The sequence below is a fragment of the Callithrix jacchus genome, chromosome 4 (genome assembly GCF_049354715.1).
Source record: "Callithrix jacchus isolate 240 chromosome 4, calJac240_pri, whole genome shotgun sequence".
Lineage (NCBI taxonomy): Eukaryota > Metazoa > Chordata > Mammalia > Primates > Cebidae > Callithrix > Callithrix jacchus.
The window spans coordinates 172,618,710-172,642,948 of record NC_133505.1 but is presented as its reverse complement, the minus strand read 5'-3'; the positions used below and the strand labels follow the sequence as shown (position 1 = coordinate 172,642,948).

Below are 24,239 nucleotides of genomic sequence, written 5' to 3'. Positions count from 1 at the left end.
TCTACTCTGTCAGATTTGTGTTTTGCAAGTATTTTTTCAATATTTGGCTTGCATTTTACTTTCTTCACAGTGTTATATGATAAGCAAATGCTTAAAATTCTGATAAAGTTTAATTTTCCATTTTTTTTTTTTCTATGATTTGGTGTAAGTCTAAGAGTCCAAAGGCTGAAGAACCTGCAGCCTGCTGTTCCAGGGCAGGAGGAACGGAAGAAAGCAGCCAGCACGGGAGAAAGGTGAAGGCCAGAAGACCCAGCAAGCCAGCTTATCCCACCTTCTTCTGCCGCTTTGTTCTAGCTGCACTGGCAGCTGATTGGATGGTGCCCACCCACACTGAGGGTGGGTCTTCTTTTACCAGTCCACTGACTCAAATGTCAGTCTCTTCTGTCAACACCCTCACAGATACACCCAGAAAGAACACATTACCAGCCATCTAGGTACCCTTGATCCAGTCAAGTTGGCACCTAATATTAACCATTGCAATTTATAAATCATTAATTCTGTTCCATTGATCTACGTGTCTGTCCTTGTCCCAGTAGCACATTATCTTGTTTATTGTCGCTTTATCACGTGTCTTCAAATCAGGTATTACAAGTTTTTCAACTTGGTTCTTTTTTTTGAAAACTGCTTTCTTTCTCCAGGTCTCTTCCTTATTCACCTACACTTTAGAATACTGGGAGTTGGATTGGAAGTGTTTTAATCAATATAGGAGAATTAACATCTCAATGTTGAATTTACCAGTCCAAGAACATACATGTAGATGGAGGTATTCTTCGAGTCCTCTCAGAAATGGTCTGTAATTTTCAGTGTTCAAGTCTTGCACATATTTGCATGCTTTCTATGTGATCATGAATTTTAAAAAATTTCATTTGCCAACAAATGTTCATTGTTAGTATATAAAAATGCATTTGATTTCTTATAGTGACCAGATTGCAATAAATTCTTACAAGTTTTGTGGTTCCTTGGCATCCATTTTGAATGCAAGTTTAGCTTTCTCATCCAGAGGAAGGACTTGGTTAACCCTGGCACAATTTTCATTCTACACCACACTCGAATGGCTTAAGCCAGTGGCCAGAGCTGAGAACATAAAGGCATCTCCCCCGCCTAGTAGACTGGGTTCCCACTTTCCGGCTGCTTCCTGGAACAAACTAATCAGGCATTTGCTGGTAATCTTAAAGGGATATGCATTCTATTTCCTTGTATACACTGCTGGTTGCCACAGGCTTTTTTTCTATCTCTGCCTGGCCCTCCACTCCTTCCTGGCATGACCTAGGGATGGAGAACTGCCCTCTTGATCCATTACATCCTCCCTGCCCAGGATCTGTGGGTAAAAATCTTTGAACTCGGCCAGGCATGGTGGCTCAAGCCTGTAATCCCAGCACTTTGGGAGGCCGAGGCGGGTGGATCACAACGGCAAAAGATCGAGACCATCCTGGTCAACATGGTGAAACCCCGTCTCTACTAAAAATACAAAAAATTAGCTGGGCATGGTGGCGGGTGCCTGTAATCCCAGCTACTCAGGAGGCTGAGGCAGGAGAATTGCCTGAACCCAGGAGGCGGAGGTTGCGGTGAGCCGAGATCGCGCCACTGCACTCCAGCCTGGGTAACAAGAGCGAAACTCCGTCTCAAAAAAAAAAAAAAAAAAAAATCTTTGAACTTGTTTCTTACTGTGGTGGTGGATTGAGTTTGCACCTTCCATCTGAAGAAAGAAAAAGAACCCAGGTGGGGGGTTTCCCTGGACACCGGGAAGAACAGAGGTTAGGTTTTCAGCACCAGAGCAACTAGACACAAATCAGACAGGAGTCCAGGGGAGGCATAAACTGGACCCTTAAGAGGCATCAGTGGACTCTTAACTTGGGATATATTCCCATGTGAGGGATCCCGTTAGTCAAGGGCAGAACAGGTGGGCATTAGGATCTCCGTCAGGTAACAGTGCCATGTGAAAGGCACCCTGAAAACACTATGTCCAGTTCCCCTTTATTTCCCAGTAGGGCACAGTTTCCAGATACTCTGGAACCCCAATTTAGCTGGAGGCTCTCAAAATACAAGTAACCTACAGTTTTAATATTATCACTTATTAGGTCTAGAAGATTTTTTGGCAACATGGTCGAATTGAAGTATACAACCATGTTTTCTGAGAGTAAAGGGTTCTCTTTAAAAATACGTATGACTTTCATTTCTTTTACTTGCCTGAGTGCATTGGCTTGGGACCTCTCGTACAATGTCAAGTAGAAATGGTTGGAAAGAGCATTCTTGCTTTTACCCTGTCCCTAGGTAGAAAGCATTCAGGTTTTTCCCCATTAAGTATGCTGGTAGCTTCAGTTTAATACTTGTTTTTGAAAAAATAGATATCTTTTATCAAGTTGACAAAGTTTCCCTTTATTTCTAGTTTAATCATAATTGAATATTGGATTTGCCCAATGATTTCTCTGTATCTATTGAGATAATCACATGGTTTTTCTGTTTTATTTTATTAATGCAATTTAAATCAAACTTGCATTTCTGTTATAAACCGTATGTAGTCATGGGGTATTAGATTTTGGATGCTTTAACTTGCAAATTTTTTAAAAATTAATAAACTTTAGAGCAGTTTTACGTTCACAGAAAAATGGAGTGGATAATACAGAATTCCCATATACCCTCTTTCCCCACACATGCCCAGCCTTCCTCACTAGCACATGCTGTACATTTGTTACAATTTGTGAGCCTACGCTGACGCTGACGTTTCCATCACCCAAAGTCCACATCACCGTGAGGGTAGCTCATGGTGTTCTAGATTCTACTGGACGTGTACAATGTATAATGACGTGTATCCATTATTGTAGCGTCACACAGAATTGTTCCACATCCCTAACATTCCTCTGTGTTCTGCCTATTCATCCCTCCCTTCCCCCAAACACTGCTAACCACTCATCTTCTTACTGTCTCCGTACTTAGGCATTTCCTGGAATGTCATGTAGTTGGAGCCATATAGTATGCAACCTTTGTAGATTGGCTTCTTTCTTTTTTTTTTTTTTTTTTGAGACGGGGTTTCGCTCTTGTTACCCAGGCTGGAGTGCAATGGCGAGATCTCGGCTCACTGCAACCTCCGCCTCCTGGGTCCAGGCAATTCTCCTGCCTCAGCCTCCTGAGTAGCTGGGATTACAGGCACACGCCACCATGCCCAGCTAATTTTTGTATTTTTAGTAGAGACGGGGTTTCACCATGTTGACCAGGATGGTCTTGATCTGTTGACCTCATGATCCACCTGCCTCGGCCTCCCAAAGTGCTGGGATTACAGGCTTGAGCCACCGCGCCCGGCCTAGATTGGCTTCTTTCATTTAGTGGCAGGCATTTAAGAAGCTTCCTCCGTGTGTTGTCATGCTTGACAGCTCACTTCTTTATATAGTCTTCTATTGTACGGATTTTCCCTAGTTTAGTCATCTGTTCTCCCACTGAAGCACATCTTGGTTGCTTCCAAGTTTGGCATTATAAACAAGCCGCTATAAACATCGCTGAGCAGGTTTCTGTGTGGACGTAAGTTTTCAATCCGCTTGGGTAAATACTGAAGAGTAAAAATGCTGCATAGTATGGTAAGAGTGTGATCAGTTTGGAATGAAGCCGCCAGATTGTCTTCCAAATGCTGTATTTCCACCAGTGATGAATGTGAGTACCTGTTTCACATTCTTGACAGCATTTGGTTTTGGAGTTTGGCTATCTGACAGGGATGTAGCGGCAGCTCTGTTGTTTTCATTTGCAATTTCTTAATGACATATGATGTTGAACATCTTTTCATATGCTTATTTGCCATCTGTTTATCTTCTTTGGTGAGGTGTTAGTTCAGGTCTTTTGCCCATTTTTAACCAAGATGTTAGTTTTCTTATTGTTGAGTTTTAAGAGTTCTTTGTATATTTTGGATAAGTCTTTTATCAGATGTGTCTTTAGCAAATATTTCCTCTTAGTCCTTGATCTGTCTTCTCATTTTCTTGACATTGTCTTTGGCAGAGAAGAAGTTTTTAGTTTTACTGAAATAAAGTTTTTCAATGTTTTTTCATGGTTTGTGCCTTTGGTATTGTATCTAAAAAGTCATACCATATTCAAGGTCATCTAGGTTTTCTCCTATGTTCTCTTCTGGGAGTTTTATATTTTATCCTTTTTAAGTTCATAATCCATTTTGGGTTAATTTTTGTGAAGGTTGTAAGATCTGTGTCTTGAATCTTTTTTGTTTTGCATGTGAGTATCCAGTGGCTTCAAAACTCTTTGTGGAATGAATTATCTTTTCTCTGTTGCATTGCCTTTGCTCCTCTGTCAAAAACTAGCTGACTGTGTTTATGTGAGTCAACTTCTGGATGCTATTTTATTCTGTTGATCTAGTTTCTATTCTTTTACTAGTATTACACAGTCTTGATAACTATAACTTCATAGCAAGTCTTGCAGCCATATTGTTTCAATCCTATGACTTTGTTTTTCTCCTTCAATACTGAATTGGCCAATTTTGGTCTTTTGTCCCTCCATATAAAATTTAATATCAGTTTGTCAATATCCACAAAACAAGGTGCTGAGATATTTTTGAAAGAGAAAAAAGAAAGAAAGGAAGAAAAAGAAAGAAAAGAAAAGAGAAAGAAAGAAAGAAAAGAATGAAAGAGAGAAAGAAAGACGAAGAGAAAGAGGGAGAGAGACTGGAAATCTTGCTCTATTGCCCAGGCTAGAATGCAGTTTAAAAATGAGTATTAGAAACCTCTTTTATGCGAATGAATGTGCTTAATAATGGAGACAGGAAGGAATAAGAAAGGAAAATAACAAACAAGCAGCCAACCAATATTTCATTTAAACTTGTGAAATGATATGCAATTACTGAGGAGTAATTTACTCCCAATTATGTGGTCACTTTTAGAATAGGTGTGATATAATACTGAGAAAAATATATGTTTTGTGGATTTGGGGTGGAGAGTTCTGTAAATGTTTATTAAGTTTACTTGTTCTAGGTCTGAGTTCAAGTCCTGGATACCCTTGTTAATTTTCTGTCTCATTGATCTGTCTAATATTGACAATGTAGTGTTAAAATCTCCCACTATTATTGTGTGGGAGTCTAAGGCTCTTTGTAAGTCATTAAGAACTTGCCTTATGTATCTGGGTGCTCCTGTATTGGGTACGTATACATTTAGGATCGTTAGCTCTTCTTGTTGCATTGATCCTTTTACCATTATGTAATGTCCTTCTTTGTCTCTTTTGATCTTTGTTGCTTTAAAGTCTATTTTATCAGAGATGAGAATTGCAGCTCCTACTCTTTTTTTTTTCTCTCCATTTGGTTGGTTAATCTTACCCTTTTTTCTCTAACCTTGTCTTCTCATTTCATTAAGTTGGTCTTCGACCTCTGATATCCTCCTTTCTTCTGCTTGATCAATTCGACTGTTAAAACGTGCATACTTCACGAAGTTCTCGTATTGTATTTTTCAGCTCCATTAATTCACTTATATTCCTCTCTAAATTGTCTATTCTTGTTAGCATTTCGTCAAACCTTTTCTTAAGGTTCTTAGTTTCTTTGCATAGGGTTAGAACATGTTCTTTTAGCTCACAGAAGTTTCTTATTATTCACCTTCTGAAGCCTGATTCTGTCAATTCATCACACTCATTCTCCGTCAGGCCCTGTTCCATTGCTGATGAGGAGCTGCAATTCCCTGTAGGAGGAGAGACATTCTGATTTCCAGTGTTTTCAGTCTTTTTGCGCTGGTTTCTTACCATCTTTGTGGATTTATCCACCTGTCGTCTTTGTAATTGCTGACTTTCAGATTGGGTCTCTGAGTGGATGTCCAGCTTGGTTGATGATGATGTTTTTTCTGTTTCTTAGTTTTCCTTCGGGTGATGCCCCTCCCCCACTGAGCTGGACCTTCCCGGGTTCAGCGTGCTTGCTGTGAAACTCTCAATCCTCAGCACTTCCAACTGCTGTTTTTTTTTGTGGGGGAATTTCCTCTGTGGTGACCCACTGTGCTGGCTAACAGTGGTGTTGAGATTCGTGGTGCTTCTCTGCCTGGGAATCTCCCTGTCTGGCTCCCCGCTTCAGTCCCCTTTTCAATCAGCTGAATGGGCCACTCTGCCTTCCCAGAGCTCCAAACACCAACCAAAAGGGCCCCCAGTCCCATATACTCCACACTGAGAACTGCTGCACAAGGCTGCCCGGCAAAACAGCCGCACCGGTCAAAAGAGTCGTGCTGGCGACCCGTGGGGCTCCTCACTGGGAATCTCCTGGTCTGTGGGCAACAAAAATTCATCTGGAAGTCTGGCGTCCACTCACTCTCTGCACTTTCACTGGGAGCTACAATCCTGAGCTGCTGCTAAACAGCCATCTTGGATCTCTCTCTCGGTGCTGAGATTTTGATTGTGATTGAATTACATCTGTGGGTCAAGTTGGAAAGAAGTGATATCTCAACAACATTGAGTTTTTCTATTCATGAACATGGATTATCTCTCAATTTGTTTAGTTATTCTTTTATATATTTTATTATAGCTTTCTTTCTTTCTTTTCAATCTGCATGGCTTTTATTTTCTTGTCTTACTATATTAGCTAGGACTTCCAATACAATGTTGAAAAGCAGTGGTGAGAGGTGAATGTTTGCCTCATTTCTGATCTTAGTGGAATAGCTAAGCTTCTACCTCCTTACTATTAAGTATGATGTTAGCTGTAGGTTTTTTGTGCTCTTTACAACTTGAGAAAATTATCCTCTAGTCCTAGTTTTCTAAGTGTGTGTGTGTGTGTGTGTGTGGGTTTATCATGGATCTAATTTGTTAAACTTTATTGAGAATGTTTGCATCTACGTTTATCAGAGTTATTGACCTGAACTTTTCCTGTAATGTGGCTATCTGGTTTTGGTATTAGGATATTGCTGGCTTCATGGAGTAAGTTAAGAAGTATTCCCTCTGCTTCAATATCCTAGAAGAGCTCAGAGATAGTTAATAAAATTTCTTGCTTAAATGTTTGGTAGGGTTCATCAATGAACCCATATGGACTTGGTGCTTTCTATTTTGGAAGGTTATTAATTATCAATTCAATTTCCTTGACAGATATAGGCCTATTAAGATTGTCTATTTCTTCCTTTTGGCAGATTGTGCCTTTCGAGGAATTGGTTCATTTCATTGAGGTTATCAAATTTGTGGGCACATTATTGTTCAATAATATTTCTTTATTATACTTTTTTTTTGAGACAGAGTCTCTCTCTGTCACCAAGCCGAAGTACAGGGGCTCAATCTTGACTCATCACAACCTGCACCTCCCGAGGTCAATCAATTCTCCTGTCTCAGCCTCCTGAGTAGCTGGGATTACAGGCATGTACCACTATGCCTGGCTTTTTAAAAATTTTAGTAGAGATGGGGTTTCACCATGTTGGCCAGGCTGGCCTTGAACTCCTGACCTCAAGGGATCTGCCCTTCTTGGCCTCCCAAAATGCTGGGATTACAGGTGTGAGACACCACACCTGGCCTTATGATCTTTTTTTATTTTTTTACAATTTTATTTACTTGTATTTATTTTTATTTTTTGAGGTACAATTTTTTATTTTTTAATATATATTTTGTTGCGTTTTAGGTTTGGGGGTACATGTGAAGAACATGCAAGATTGTTGCATAGGTACATACAGGGCAATGTGGTTTTCTGCCTTCCTCCCCCTCCTCTCCCCTCCCCTCCCCTCCCCTCCCCTCCCCTCCCCTCCCCTCCCCTTCCTCTCTTCTTTCAAGATGGAGTCTCACTCTGTCACCCAGGCTGGAGCATAACAGCACAATCTAGACTTATGTTAATCTCTGTCTCCCTGGTTCAAGCAATCCTCCTGCCTCAGCCTCCAGAGTAGCTGGGATTACAGGTGCTTGCCACCATGCCTAGCTAATTGTATAGACAGAGTTTCACCATGTTGGCAAGTCTGGTCTCAAACTCCTGACCTCAAGTGATCCACCTGCCTTAGCCTCCCAAAGTGCTGGGATTACGGCATGAGTCACTGTGACCAGCCTCTCTCTTACTTTCTGATTTTGGTAATTTGTGTCTTTCCTTTCTTTTTTTTAGTTAATCTGACTAGAGACTTATCAATTTTATTGATCTTTTCAAAGAACTGGTTTTGGTTTTGATTTTCCCTATTGATTTTAAATTTCATTGGTTTCTGTCCTAATTTTTATTATTTCTTTTCTTATGCTTACTTTGGAATTAATTTGCTCTTTTTTTTTTCTTACTAGTTTCCTAAGTGGGAAATTTAGATGATTGACTTTAGATTTTTTTTCTAGTATATGACTTCAATGTTATAAAATTTCCCAGTAAGCTTTTGCTACATCCAAGATAAGTTGTATTTTCATTTTCATTTAGTTAAAAATATTTTTAAACTTCTCTTAAGTTTTCATCTTTAACCAATTTTAGGCTTGTGTTGTTTATTCTCCAAGTATGTGGGACTTTTTCAGCATTATTCTGTTATTGATTCTGGTTTAATTTCACCGTGGTCTGCTATTGATGTACCTCTCTGAAATTCAGGTTGGAACCTAATACCCAATGTGGTAGTATTGCCATGTAGGGCCTTTAGGAGGTGATCAGACCATGAAGGCTCTGCCCGCATGGATAGATTAGTGCTCTTATAAAAGGGCCTAAAGGGATGAGCTTACCCCTTTTGACTTTCACCCTTTTGCCATGAGAGGACACAGAATTTATCCCCTCTGGAGGACACAACAACAAAGTGCCATCTTGGAAGCAGAGAGCAGCTCTCATCAGATACCAAGATATCAAATCTGCTGATGCCTTCATCTTGAAATTTCTGATTTTTTTTTTGCAAATTACCCAGTCTCTGGTATTTTGTTATAGCTGCACAAACAGATCATAATACAGCCTGAGACAGCAAACATTGTATTTCTAGTTTTAAAAATTTGTTAAGGTGTGTTTTATGCCCTAGAATATGGTCTATCTTGGAGAATGTTCCATGTGAGCTTGAGAAGAATGTGTGATCTACTATTATTGGATAAAGTAGTCTTATAGATGTCAATTACGTCCAGTTGACTAATGGTGCTATTGAATTCAAATGTGTTTTTACTAATTTTCTACCTGCTTGACCTGTCCAATTCTGATAAACGGGTGTTGGAGAGGATTCATCTATTTCTTCTCACAGTTCTATCCCTTTATCTCATATTTGACGCTATGTTGCTAGGTGCATACACATTAACAACACTTATGTCTTCTTAAAGTATTGACCTTTTTGTTACAATGTAATGCTCCTCTATGACCCTGACAGCTCTCCTTTCTTAGAAGTCTGCTCTGTCTTAATGCAGCTGCTCTTGCTTTCTTTTGATTAATGTTAGCATAGTATATCTTCCTTCATCCCTTTACTTTTGACTTACAGGTTTGTCTATATTTAAAGTGGCTTTCTTGTAAACAACACATAAATGGTGCTTGTTCATTTTCTTTTCTGTTGGCTGTCGCTGCAGCAGAGTGGGAATTGTTTTTTGATTCACTTTGACAGGTGATTATTAGTGTAGTTGGATTATTATGTATAATTAGTTACTGTTTTTTATTTGTTGACCTTATTCTTTATTATTGTTTTTGTCTTCCACACTTTTTCTGCCTTTTGTGGCTTTAACTGATCATTTTATATAATTCTGTTTTCTCTTTTTTTTAGCATACCAGTTATATTTCTTTTTCAACTTTTATTTGTTGCCCCAGCATTTGAATTTACATTTACAACGAATCCATGTCCACTTTGAAATAACACTATACCACTTCATAAGCAGTGCAAACATTCTTTAATTATAATAATAAGATATTCCCAATTCCTTCCTCCCATTTTTTTGTATCATTCCTGTCATTTATTTCATTTATACCTAAGCAGTATATAACAATGAATTGGGATATATATACATACACACACACACACACTTTACACAAAAAGAATGAAGTATACATAAAGTATAAAGTGTGTATATGTGTGTATATATATGTATATCCCAAATCATTGTTGTATACTGCTTATGTATAAATGAAATACTTATTATTTTTAAAAGATGCTTTATACATGAGTGTATATGTATATATATATATCCCATTTCATTATTGCTATTATCATTTTGAACAAACTTTTGATGAATGAAGTATTTTAAAAAATCAGTTTTTAAATCATACTTTTATTTATTTTTTCTTTGATTCTTTTCCTTTCTTTATGTGGACACAAATTTCTGGGCTATATTATTTTCCTTCTCTCTGCAGAACTTGTTTTAAAAAACATTTCTTCCAAGGCAGGTCTATTATCTGGTAATCCCGTAATACCTGCCACATAAGACTCTAGTTCAGTAGTTGTTCAATTTCTTCAAATTGTGGGTTTTTATTTTTATTTATTTATTTATTTATTTTTGCCTTTTAGAATGTTTTCTAGTTTTTTGTTGACAGGTGAATATGATGTACCAGGTAAAAGGAACAATAGTCAATAGGCCTTTATTGATGAGGCGGTAAGGTATGGGGAGAGGGGAAGTATTCTATAGTCCTATGATTAGGCCTGTTTTTTTACTGAGCCTGTGCCATGGACATTAAGGTTCACCAGTGCTTCTTAGTAACCCCCCTTATGTGGAACAGAGTACTGGTGGGGGCAGAAGTTGTGTATGTGTCTTTCCCGTGGTAGGGCTGGCTCTGATAAAATGCCAGAAGGTTATGCTCTGATTAAATAGTTTCTCCTGAGGGCAGGCCTTTTTGAGAAAAGCAGAAGGCTCTGGTATATTACAAAAGGATTGCGTTTTCCCTCCACCTGCTTGGGGGGATTTTTCTCCAGTATTCACCGAGATAATCCGGTGGGATTCCTGAAGATAAAACTCACAGAAGTGTGAAGGCTCTCTGTGACTGGCTCCCCTGGAGTTCTGAACTCGCAAACTGCTCCACAATGAGCCTCCAGCACCTCATGAATGATACAGTTTTTCTTAGCAGCATTAGTTCCCATGAAGTTTCTGCTCCAGGAAGTTGTGATTTCGGTATGAGCTTGTCTATCTCTCCAAACTGGGAAGCAAATGGCCCTGCAACTTCGCTTCCCTTCTCTGAGGCACCTAAGAATTGTTGATTTTTCAGTGTGTTCGGTTCTTTATTGTTGGTAGCATTTCTAAGCTACTTGCACATCATACCGGAAACTGGAAATGTTTATTTATTATTTATTTATTTATTTATTTATTTTTTGAGACGGAGTTTCGTGCTTGTTACCCAGGCTGGAGTGCAATGGCGCGATCTCGGCTCACTGCAACATCTGCCTCCTGGGTTCAGGCAATTCTCCTGCCTCAGCCTCCTGAGTAGCTGGGATTACAGGCACGCGCCACCATGCCCAGATAATTTTTTGTATATTTTTTAGTAGAGACGGGGTTTCACATGTTGACCAGGATGGTCTCGATCTCCTGACCTCGTGATCCACCCGCCTCGGCCTCCCAAAGTGCTGGGATTACAGGCTTGAGCCACCGTGCCCGGCCTGTTTATTATTTTTAAGGGATTTTTCATCTATAGTCAAGAAGTATATGAGATACTTAGTATATGAGAGTGTGTATCAAAGTGAGAGAAAGCGAGTGAGTGCACACACTTGGTATTAGAAGTGCTCCTGTCTTTCCAGTTTTATACAAGAGCTATAAAAGAGTGGTATTATCTCTTTCTCAGTTGTCTGATAGAATCAATGATAAAGCCATTCAGAATCAGATTTTTCTTTGCAGAAAGATTTTAAATAATTAATTCAACTTAAATGATACAGATCTATTCAAATATTTTTTACCTCATCTAAAGTCAATTCTTTTTTTTTTGCTCAATTTTTAGTTTACTTATTTGAGAAACTGAAATTCTTACAAGTGGTCCCTTCATTTTTTTCTTTGTATCTGGAAATCATTCCTAACATGTCACGGAATCAATCTATTCGTGTAAACTTTGATTATTTATGTTCAAAGAATTTCTCTATTTTATAAAAATTGTCAAATTGGGTGGCATAGGGTTGTGTACAGTATGCCTTTGTTATCCTTTTAATGTCTGTAGAATATGTGGTGGTACTCCTTTTCATTTCTGATATTGATAATATCTTATTTTCCTTTTCTTTCATCAGTTTAGGAAAACATTTATCAATTTCTCATGATTTTGTTTCAAAGAACTAGTTTGGCTAAATTGACTTCCACTCCTGTTTGTACATTTTATAATCTCTAACAGTAGTCCTGGATTTATATTTTATATTGTCTGGCTTTAATATTGTCATTCCAGCTTTCTTATGCTTACTGTTTACATAGTGTATCTTTTTCTAACTCCAGTGTGTGTGTGTGTGTGTGTATTTAAATTTGAAGTGCATCTCTTGTAGAACACATACGATTAGGTCTTACTATTATATCCAGTCTGATTATCTCTGCCATTTGACTATTTAATTCATTTACATTTAATGCAAGAAGTAATATGGTTGGATTTAATCTGCCATTTTGCTGTTTGTTTTTGATCTGTCTCATTTAGATTTGGTTTTCTTGTTTGTGTGTGTGTGTGTTAAACATAATTTGTAATATAGAATCTTAATACATTCATTGAAAATTTTCTATATTTTTGTGTTATTATTTTGGTACTTTTTTAGGGTTTAAAAATATGCAATTTGCATAAATCAAATAGCCTCTGATTTAACACTGACCTTTCCTAGTAAAATACAGAAATTTTGTGCCAATATACTAGAATCCTTACTACCTCCTTTTTGTGCTAACATTATCATATATAAAGCCTCTAACTGTTTATAACCTCAACAATACAGTGGTTATCCGCTTTTTAAATATATCTATTTTTAAAGAAGCGAAGAGAAACACATGCCCATAAACACACACACAGTTCTTATCTTTTATATTTACTAAATAATTATCATCTAGTGTTTTTTTTTAGCCTGAATAATTTATTCTAGAGTTTGTTATATCCCTGGTATTATATTAGCAAATCCTCTCAGTTTTTATTTACTTAGAAATGTGTTTCTTTCGCCTTCATGTTTGATGGAGGGTTTCATTATATGTGCAGTTCCTAGCAGTCTGTGTTTTATTTCAACTCTTAGAGTGAGTTATCTCAGTGTCTTCCAGTCTCCCTCATTTCTGATGAGAAGTTAGTCATTGACTGTATTATTTTCACACTGTGCATGATAGGTTATTTACCCTTGCTAATTTTCTCTTTGACTTTTTCTTTTTTTTTTTTTGACTACCCTACATCCTCCTACAAATGGACCTTGAGAGCTTGTTTGGAGGTTCTAGCAGGGGAGCACAGCTATTCGTATACCCTTGACTGAAGAGCGGTCCTCCCCTATCGGGGATGGTCGTCCTCTTCGACTGAGCGCACAGCTTCGGGAGGGATGCACATGGAGCGGTGAGGGAGGAAGGGGACACCTGCCTAGCCAGCCAGATCAGCCGAATCCACCCTGGCGATCAATGGGGTGACAGATGTCGCAGCCAGATCGCTCTCACCTCTTGACTTTTTCTTTCAGCATTGTGACTGTGACACGTCTTTGTGGGCCTGTGTTTGCCCTACTTTGGATTTGGTGTGCTTCTTGGACGTGTGATTTAATTTTTTTTTCAAATCTAAGATATTTCTGGCTACTATATTTTCTAGTAACTTTTTTCTTTTGACCCTTTTGTATTTGTCTGATTTTTCTGGGAACACAATCACACCTATGTATGTTTGATTTTGTCCCAGAAATCCCTGGGACTTTATCCATTTATCTTCAGTCTTTTATGACTGTTATTCAGGTTAATAATTTCTAATGATTTTTCTTTAAATGCATCGATTTTTTCTGTCATTCCTAATGTGCTGTTTTAATTTTATTTCAGTTATTATTCCTGTCAGTCCTAGGATTTCTATTGTTAATAGTTTTCATTTCTATGCTGAGATTGTCTGTTACTTTGCTGATTTTACATTTTAATCCTGTGAATATGTTTATAATGTTTGCACTGAAGTTTTTCTCTGCTCTGTTCAACACATCATCAAAACCAGATATAGATAATATGTTCCATTGACTCTGAATTCTGTTTTGCTTTCCTGAAGGTTGTTGGGTTTTTTAAGTAGGCAATTAACTTACCTGGAATTGAACTGTGAAATACGTCCCCTATGCATTGTGCAGCCCCTGATATCTCTGTTAAGTTAGTTTTTAGCCTAGCTTCCTAGTTGTAAATTAGTCATGTGCAACAGAAACACATACTGTGTATGGTATTTTAAGGTTAAACAGTAACTAAATAGTATATAAATATTTAAGAATATGTGAGCATTTATTTTCTCTTATAACTTTTATTTTTATAATCACTTTAATCTTAATTGTATTATTCAGGGTTCTCTAGAAGGGCAGAACTAATAGGATATATGTATATGTAAGAGGGAATTTATTAAGAAGAATTGACTCGCATAATTATAGGGTAAAGTCCCACTATAGGCCATCTGCAAATTGGAGGAGCAAGGAAGCCAGTGTTGGCTCAGTCCAGGTCCCAAACCTCAAAAGTAGGGAAGCGACAGTGCAGCCTTCAGTCTGTGGCCAAAGGCCCAAGGGCCCCTGGCAGACCACTGGTGTCAGTCCAAGAGTCCAAAAGGTGAAGAACTTGGAGTCTGATGTTCGAGGGCAGGAAGCCTCCAGCGCGGAGGGGCAGGGGGAGAAGAAGGCTGGGAGCCTCAGCCAGTCTGCTTCATTCTAGCCACGCTGGCTTGAACAGATTGAGGGTGGGTCTGGCCCCTCCCAGTCCACTTATTCAAATGTTAATCGTCTTTGACAGCACCCCTGCAGCAGACATACTCAGGAACAATAGTTTGCATCCTTCAATCCAACTCAACGTTAATCATCACATTAATCAAGCCTAATTTTTAAAGAATGTATATTTTATTGTGTTTTAGGTTCTGGGGTACATGTGAAGAACATGCAGGATTGTTGCATAGGTACATACATGGCAATGTGGTTTGCTGCCTTCCTCCCCATCTCCTATATCTGGCATTTCTCCCCATGTTATCCCTCCCCAACTCCCCATCCGCCTGCTGTCCCTCCCCTAGATCCCCCCTACAGACCTCAGTGTGTGATGCTCCCCTCCCTGTGTCCATGGGTCCTCATTGTTCAACACCTAATTTTTAAATGAATACTTTAATAGTATCTAGATTAGAGAAGTAAAGTTTGTATTTATTGATGGTAGAAGAAGCTTTGCTAGCCTTTTTGTTTGTTTGCTTTCAAGTCCGGTGAATCTCCCCCAGTGTGGTAGTATAGTGTAAATACAACGATCATGATGAGAGTGGCTCTAAGAACTTAAGGCCAGATCTTTCACCAGCTTTCTTTGGACGTAGGATCTTTCACATGCTGTCATTAGCTCGGTAGCCAAATCAGTGGTGAAGCGCTAAAGTCAGGGAATGTTGTTTGCAGAGACGCACTGGGTAATACAGCAATGAAATCACCAAAACTCTGGCGGCATCTACGTATACAACATAGAGAATTAAGTATAAAAAGGCCAAACAGCATTCTCTGAAGGAAAGAGTTACTGAAGGAAAAGCCCAGCAGAAGCAGGCGTTGAATATTTTACAAATAAACATTGGCACGTTATGGAGCTTCTTATGAAGGAGCAGTTTATGTAGATAAGACTGAAACATCATATGCAACTACTGAGATGCTGGGGAAAGACTGCGTCAAGGATGACTGCTGGAAATGTGGGGGGAGTCTGAACCAAGCAAGGCAGCTCATGCCCCACTTTCCAATGACAACATCGTCCCATGTGTAGTGAAACTGGCCGATGCTGTGAAAATCCAGCAACAGAAAAAAAAATCGTTCTAAACAAGATTTTTCATTGCAACCTGACAACAGCACATGCAGTGCCAACATCGCAACTCTTCGGTACATGTGTGATTTGAACGTGAGGGTGACATGAAAGATGAATTCCCTTACTTCCTTTCCAGCAAATATAACTAGCTTTGAACTCTATTACATCCTTCACCATGTACAACAACAATGTGATTTGCAGTCTACATTTTGTGCTGGATGGCACAGCTGCCATGATAGGACGCCATGCTGGCGTAGTTAGGAAGTCAAAGGGTGCATCCTCTCCAAGTCAGCCAGCTTCTGATCTACGGGTCCAGTCAGCCTTATATGGGTGGCAGCTGCTGCGAGCTTGCGGCCCTATGGTCTGTTCTCAGTGCTGTGGCCACAGACACCCTTCAAAAGTACGAATCAAGTCATATCATTCCTCTGACCCACATACTCCATCCGATTCTGCATTTTCCTCAGAGTTAAAGGGTAATCAAAAACCCTTATAAAGGCTCATAGGCCCTATGTGATTTTTATTTGCTGTAATTCTTGGCTTTCTTACCCTCACGACTATTCTCTTTCTCTCTCTCTCTCTCTCTCTCTCTCTCTCTCTCTCTCTCTCTCTCTCTCTCTCTCACCTACTCACAGCCAGCTTGAGCCTATCACACCTTGGCCATAAGCCACATTTTTCGTCTCATTTCTCTTTAGCATTTCATCTGATTAAAGAGGTATATTGGGCATTAAGTTAGATGTCTGCTCTGAGTTCACCCCTTCAGAGATAATAAAAGCGAAGCCAAACCTTCCATTGGACCACTGCACAAAGCTGAGTTTCAGTTGGCTTTTGTCCCTCCAAGACTCTCTCCAATTTATAATTTATTATTTGAGATTGACATTTCTCTCCCAAACCTAAAAGGACTTCTATAGATGAAGTGGCTGATGAAGGATGAACTTGTTAAAGATGCATGGGGTAATATTTAAACAATACTTCTGGGTGGATGAAGAAGGAAGTGTTAGAGATGCATGGGGTAATATTTAAACAATACTTCTGGGTGGATGAAGAAGGAAGTGTTAGAGATGCATGGGGTAATATTTAAACAATACTTCTGGGTGGATGAAGAAGGAAGTGTTAGAGATGCATGGGGTAATGTTTAAATAATACTTCTGGGTAGATGAAGAAGGAAGTGTTAGAGATGCATGGGGTAATGTTTAAATAATACTTCTGGGTAGATGAAGAAGGAAGTGTTAGAGATGCACGGGGTAATGTTTAAACAATACTTCTGGGTGGATGAAGAAGGAAGTGTTAGAGATGCATGGGGTAATATTTAAACAATACTTCTGGGTGGATGAAGAAGGAAGTGTTAGAGATGCACGGGGTAATATTTAAACAATACTTCTGGGTAGATGAAGAAGGAAGTGTTAGAGATGCACGGGGTAATATTTAAATAATACTTCTGGGTGGATGAAGAAGGAAATGTTAGAGATGCACGGGGTAATATTTAAACAATACTTCTGGGTAGATGAAGAAGGAAGTGTTAGAGATGCATGGGGTAATATTTAAACAATACTTCTGGGTGGATGAGGAAGGAAGTGTTAGAGATGCATGGGGTAATGTTTAAATAATACTTCTGGGTGGATGCCTTTTAAAACAAATTGAAATTATCTGTATTTCCCACTTAAAGATTTCCACCTTCAACTGTTCCTTCTGATAAAACCGTCCATATCTAATCACATCCTTATGTTAATCAATAATTTCATCCTTTCCCAGACACTCAGATGGACCTCAGAAAACTTTTAATTTCATTTACCCTGATCTCAACGTACACGGCATTATCCTGATGAGTTTTAGTGCTGTATTTTAAACTCAAAAGACATTATTGATTTTGTACTATAATGTGAAAGTTCGCTTAGACTTACTTGTATATTTCTTTCTTTGCTCTTCCTTCCTTCCAGCATCTTTGCCTCTCATCTAAGGTGGAAATGTCGGGGGAAATGTGTACCAAACAAGGTAGCTCACGCCCACGCTCCAGTGATAACACAGTCCCATTGTTCAGAAGGTGTGAGTCCGTGGAGACCAGTCATTTCAGCCACTGTCTGAATGACAATGTCTCCCTTTCACTTCATTGCTGTCGGCCATTATTTCAGCACATTCTTTGACGATGTCCATCCTCTGCCTTCCTGTCCCAGTTTTTGAGAATTCATGTGTCAGTCTTTTCTTCTTTGAAGGTAGTCCCTTTCTTCATCTCTGCCTACTCTCTTTTTGTATGATGTGTTTAGGTCAGGATATCTTTTTATTTATCCTGCTAAAGATTCAGTGGGCTTTCTGAATCTGTGAGATGATTTTTCATCAGTTCTGGGAAATTATTAGCCATTATCTCTTCAATTGTTGCCTCTGCCCCATTTGATAATTTTAGTCTTTCTGGCATTTTTAGTAAGCCAATTTAGACATTTTGAATATCTCTTATGTTTTGTGATGTTTCCCATATTGGGTCACTATGTGTTCTAGTCTGGGTAGTTTCTCCGGCTGCACATTCTTGTTGAATAATTTCTCTTTTGCTGTGTCTGTGCATTGGTTTTAAACTTTGGACTCATCCACTGGCTTCTTACTTTTGATTATGGCACTTTTCAAACTGAAAATTGATTTTTGGTTCATTTTCAAATCAACATATTACTGTTAAAATTATTTATTTATTATTTTAGAGACAGGGTCTGGCTCTGTTGCCCAGGCTGGAGTGCAGTGGCACAATCATGGCTCACTGCAACCTTGAACTCCTGGGCTCAAGAGATCCTCCCACCTCACCCTCCTGAGGAGCTAGGACTACAGGCACATACCACCATGCCCAGCTAATTTTTAAGAAAAGTTTTTTTAGACACAGTGTTTGTTATGTTGCCTAGGCTAGTCTCAAATTCCTGCCTTCAAGTGAGCCTCCTTCTTCAGCCTCCCAGAGTGCTGGGATTACAGACGTCAGCCACTGTACCCAGCAGTGTATTACTTTTCATGTTGTTCAGTTCCTTGCCAAAATGTTTGCTGTGGTCTGAATGCACACGTCCTTCTCAAATTTATACGTTGAAATCCTAACCCCCAAAGTGATGATATTAAGTGATGGGGACTTTATGAGCTGATTATAATGGCATTAGTGCCCTTATAAAGAGGTTCAAGGGAGCAGCAAGACCTTGAACCTGCTGGTGCCTTGATCATAGACTTCTCAGCCTCCAGAACTGTGAGCAGCATCTGTTGTTTATAAATTACCAGGTCTAAAGCATTTCTTGTAGCTGCCCAAATGGACTTGGACACTGTTCAAGCTTAGCTTTCATTTCTTCAAGTCACTGCTGACTCCTCTATTTCACGATGCTCCTTAGGACATCCCGTTAGCTCCATCTTCAAATAGACTCAGAGTATGACATCAGCTTACCATTCCCACTGCTGCCCCCTTGCTCTGGGCAGACACCACGCCTCACTTGGATTCCTGCAGTAGCCTCCTCCTGGGTTTCCCTGCTTCCCTCCTGCCCTCCAGTCTGCTTTCCTCCCTGTGGTCAGAGACAAACGTTTATAATGCATGTCATACCATGTCATGCTTTTGCACCACAAAGGAATGGCTGACCTTCTGTTTCACCCAGAGTAAAATCCAAAATCCTTGCAAGCATCTGCAGGGTGTGCTCTTGCAGGCATGTGCCTGGCGTGCTGGCCTCTACTCCTTGCCCCCTTTGCCTCGGCTGCTCTGTCCTCCTTGCCATTTCTCCAACATGCTGGGCATGCTCTCACCATCAAGCCATCGCAGCAGCTCATCCCTCTGCCCAGAACATTCTTTGCACAGATGCCACATTTTGAACTCCTTCATCAGTTCCAGTTCTGCTGAATGCCTCGTCTCGATGTCCTACCCTCATGGCCCTAGTCTCCCATCATGCTTCTGTGTTTGCTTTTTCCCAAAGCCATAGGTCCTTCTGTAATTATAGATCCCATTTTTTCATTTATTGTCATTAATTATATGCTCCTCACCCAACAGAATGGTAGCTCCACACGTGCAGGAATTACTATTAATTTCTTTTGTGGGTGTATCTCCTAGTAGTACCTGAAGCACAGGAATCCACATATCTGTTTTTGTTTTTTTGACATAGAGTGTTGCTCTGTCACCCAGGCTGGAGTGCAGTGGCACAATCTCAGCTCACTGCAAACTCTTCTCAGGTTCAAGCAATTCTCCTGCTCATAGTAGCTGGGATTACAGGCATATACCACCATGCCTGGCTAATTTTTTTGTATTTTTAGTAGAGACGGGGTTTTACCATGTTTGCCAGGCTGGTCTCCAACTCCTGACTTCGGGTGACCCACCCACCTAGGCCTCCCAAAGAGCTGAGATTACAGGCGTCAGCCACTGTGCCCGGCCTACATATCTGCTGAATGAATAAATGCATTATTTAATTTGTTCGATCGTTTCCCTAAATGAAACTCCTTACAAAATTCACACACACAACAAATAGAACTGATGAAGATGAAGTGTGTATTTTTGACTGTGTTCCTTACGTTTTGCAGTGTTTTTCTTTGAGCGCTGGGATCCTGTGGAACACGGCTGGAAATCACCGGCCTGGCTGTACTTTAACTGTGAGTTATCGTTATAGGCTAACAACACCCATTGCAGCTGCCCGTGAAGTCTTGACACAATGCATCATGTATCAGGCTGAAATGAAAGATTCGGTAAATCCGCAAACCCTTCTGTTAACTTGATGCTTCATATGTGGACATCCATTTTTGCTTCCCTAGACCTCATCACTGGAGAAAGACAGGAGGAACAGGTGCGAGGAAAGCAGTGGGCCGGGGTCCTCAGCTGGGGGAACACTAGGTCCTAAAGACCCACAATACCCCTTTCTTCCCCTGGCATGGGCCCTGCATCTCCTGGTGTTTTTCTTGGTGGTCTGAGAGCCAACCTCGCCACCACAGATCTGCCCTGTCCAGGCCCCTCCAGTCCTGGCTCCCGTCAGCGGTTTCCCTCCAGCTGCTAATGTTGAGCTGCCAGCACCATCAGGCATGGAACACTGTAATGCCAGACGGTGTGGAAACTCTGGCCCAATTCCCTCTGCTACTCTTCATCACCTCTTTTGAGAAACTCAGGACAAGTTCCTCATTGGCTGAGGCAGAAGCACAATCCCAAAGCATCTGTTGTGGGTCCCATTGTGTCCTCTGAAAAGATGGGCACCTGTCAACGGGACCTTATTTATAATATAAGATCTCACAGATGTAATCAAGATGAAGCCATTTGGGCATGTCCCAATCCAATACAACTGATGTCCTCACAAGGAGAGGACAAGCGTCAGAGATGGAGACGCTCAGGAAGAAGGCAGCCTTGCAGCTGAGGCGGGGACTCATGATGAGCGGCAAGCCAAGGAACCCAGGACTGGGGACAGCTGGGCAGGACCTGGAACCAGAAGAAGCTGGAGCGACTCCACCCAGGGCCACAGAGAGAGCCTGGGCCCTGCTGATACCTTAATTTCAGATTTCCAGCCTTCAGACTGTCAGAGAAGCTATTTCTTTCGTTTTGAGCCTCCAGTTTTGTAGGACTTTGTTAGGGCAACCCTAGCAACCTGGCCCAGTGCCCACTCCCTGCCATGTGAGAATGCTGCTTCAGGCTGGAACCCCACCAGTCTCCTTCTACAGTGGCAATGCCACTCCCAAACCCTCCTTGAGGTACCCGGGCATTCTGCTGCCTCTACTTAGGCAAGAGCATTAATGTTGGGATACTCAGGCCCAATGACAAGTTCTCAAAGTGGAATCCACATTTACTTCTAGAAGGCCTGCCTTGTCCCCTGCAGAGTGACCCCAGCAACTCCAGACAAATCAGCACTCCGGGGGGCTCCCTGACAACCCGTTAGAACTATGCAAATGTTAATTATGGTTACCTGGTCACGGTCCTCCTGCCTCATTCACGTCACCTGAGACCTCACATTCAAAAGCAAATGGAATCTCACTGAAAGAGAAGTGATGAGGTCCTGCAGAAATAACTGATAGGGATAAAAATCTCAAAATTGACATCACATTAAAGGTTCTTCCTCACATTTTTAAACAATAATATATACAAAGAGAAGTAGAACAATCAAAAGACTTATGTCTTCTGGAAAAAGAAATAGGACACAATTTCACAGAACTGAATCTGACTGCTCATTTAGCAAAAGCATCAACCTCTGCCGCCATGAAATCTCTGGAATCTTATTGTCTCCGTCTTTCATCCAGAAAAACAAGCATTTAAAAAATTGGAAAATCTTTTCATGTTTTCTTTGCGTTCTTTTTCCTCCTTAGTCCTACCTTTCAATTAATAAAATTAAAATACACTATCTTCTGGAGTCACGGTATGGCTGAGGATATTCCTAACCAGCAGTGCACATATATTACAGCAGAGGCGGTGATCATGCCGTCAGTGTGAGTGACTGCAGCAGAGCCGAGCGCGGAGGTGCAGACGTCAGTGGAGCTGGAGCGGAGGCTTCCTAATGCACAAATCACATCTTCCGCGCCTGCGTTCCCTCCCTGCACACACCGAGGAGCCTGACAAAAACGACGCGCGCCGAGGAAGCCGAAGTATCTAGAAGGCACAGATACAGTCGAGAAAAATGACAGGCAGTACATGTTTTCTAGACTCATAATCTTTATACAGAATTATTGTATATACCGGGGGTGTGCTTACATTTGTGAGTGTGCCACACACGCGCGCGCGCACACGCACATGCTTGCACACAGGCACATACACGCGCGCACACACGCACATGCTTGCACACAGGCACATACACGCGCGCTCGCACACACGCACATACATGCACACAGGCACATACACGCGCGCGCACACACACGCACATGCATGCACACAGGCACATACACGCGCGCGCACACACACGCACATACATTCACACAGGCACATGCACACATGAGCGAGCGCGCACACACACGCGTATAAGCACACACACATGCACACACACACTGTGCGATCCTCCGGAAGGGGACGAAGAGAGCTTCTCTCTCGGAGAACCCACGCAGCACAACCTCCGTTGGGGTTTCCTCTCCTGGGGGCAGCGCTGCGCTGGACGCGGATGGTCACTGCTCTTCCCCGGAACCCTCCCCGCCTGCGCCCCGCTTGAGCCCCGCCCGCGCCCCGCCGGCTTCCCCGGCTCTCCGCTGGGGCACCCTCTTCTTGAGCGGCTGCCTTGCGTCTCTCCCCCAGGTGGACGTCTCGGAGTCCGCCTCCTGGGCTCGATGGTGGGCCAGTGGCTGACGCGCACCCCTGAGAGGCCCGGGCGGAGTTGGTCAACGGCAGGCTCCCACCCCATTCTGTCCTTGGCGAAAGTCAGAGGCGCGACTCACCCCCCACCCCCCCCCACCCCGTCAGGCCCGTCTCCTCCCCTCAAAACCGGACCTGGTCCTCCTCACCCCGCGTTCCTCCCCGCTGACATCGACGTCCATCTGTATCTCTATTTCGACAAATTTCCCAAGTGTTATCTTTTCACCCCCTTGGATGCAAAAAGTGAGCTAATAATTTTCTAGCAACATTCCTATGTTAGCCTCTAATTTTGTATAAAAAATCCTTTTGCAGTGGGACCTATGTTAACTTATTTATGTAATGTGTCGACTGTTAAAATGGAATCTTCCACTGAAATCCATCAATCAACATGGGAATACAGGACTTATGTTTATGGCACCGAATCTACTTTCGCTTCGCACCGTTATTACTACTCATATCAGAATATGGGTCTAGAAGTGAAATGATGGAGGTTATATTTGAAATCGTGTCTTAGGGCTAGATGTGTGCATGTCGATTTCTTCTTATTGCGCACCCCAAAATTGCCAGTACCATGTTCAGTATAAAATACATCATCTTGGCATCCATGGGTGACCCCAATGATGCGCACACATGAAGATGTAAATGTTTATTTTTGTCCTCAGGGCCCCTCCCTGTTCCTCCCCCTCCACCCCGCAGTGCCTTCCTGGCTCCTTCTTTGCTGGGGTGATGAATATTGGGGGGGCGCTGATTGACGTTTCTTAAAAACACATAAACTGCCTCTCCCGAATGGCAATCATTGACTTACTGACTCTTATGAATAAAGTTCACACAAATCCAGAGAGCTTGCCCTGCTACAGGAATGCAATGAGAACTAGACAAGGCGTGGAAGCCGACACTGCAGGGTAGCAATTGTAGGCGGGGGCTGCAGGCATTCAGGTGCCCCGTGGCAGCTCCCAGCCTGGGTCTGCAGCTCCGGAGCACTGCTGTTTTCACTGGCTCCTGAGAAAACCATGACGCCAGAGGTTTTGGACGCCAGAGCAGAAGGGTCTGGAATTAGAGCAGACGCAACCACTCTGCTTCTGCGCATCATATAAGTCCTTTGAAGATATGTGAGGAAATGCAGAACACAGGCTGGGAAGAGGAAATTAACATGATCATGAATAGATGGAAACTATCAGGCCACTCTCTTTGTAGCCACTTTGTTCTGAAGCGGTAGTGCTCGGCCCACCAGACATGTGGTCCAGGCTTTTAATTGAAGATCATGCCTTGAGAT

General features: G+C 41.4%; 1 long non-coding RNA gene across 1 annotated transcript; it reads left to right on the top strand.

The window, feature by feature from the left end:
• The first annotated feature begins 3,478 nt into the window (after positions 1 to 3,478).
• LOC144582243 (uncharacterized) lies at positions 3,479 to 23,388 on the top strand. Its single transcript, XR_013534676.1, has 2 exons — positions 3,479 to 3,642; positions 20,239 to 23,388. It is a non-coding gene; the product is annotated as an uncharacterized LOC144582243 (long non-coding RNA).
• The last annotated feature ends 851 nt before the right edge of the window (positions 23,389 to 24,239 follow it).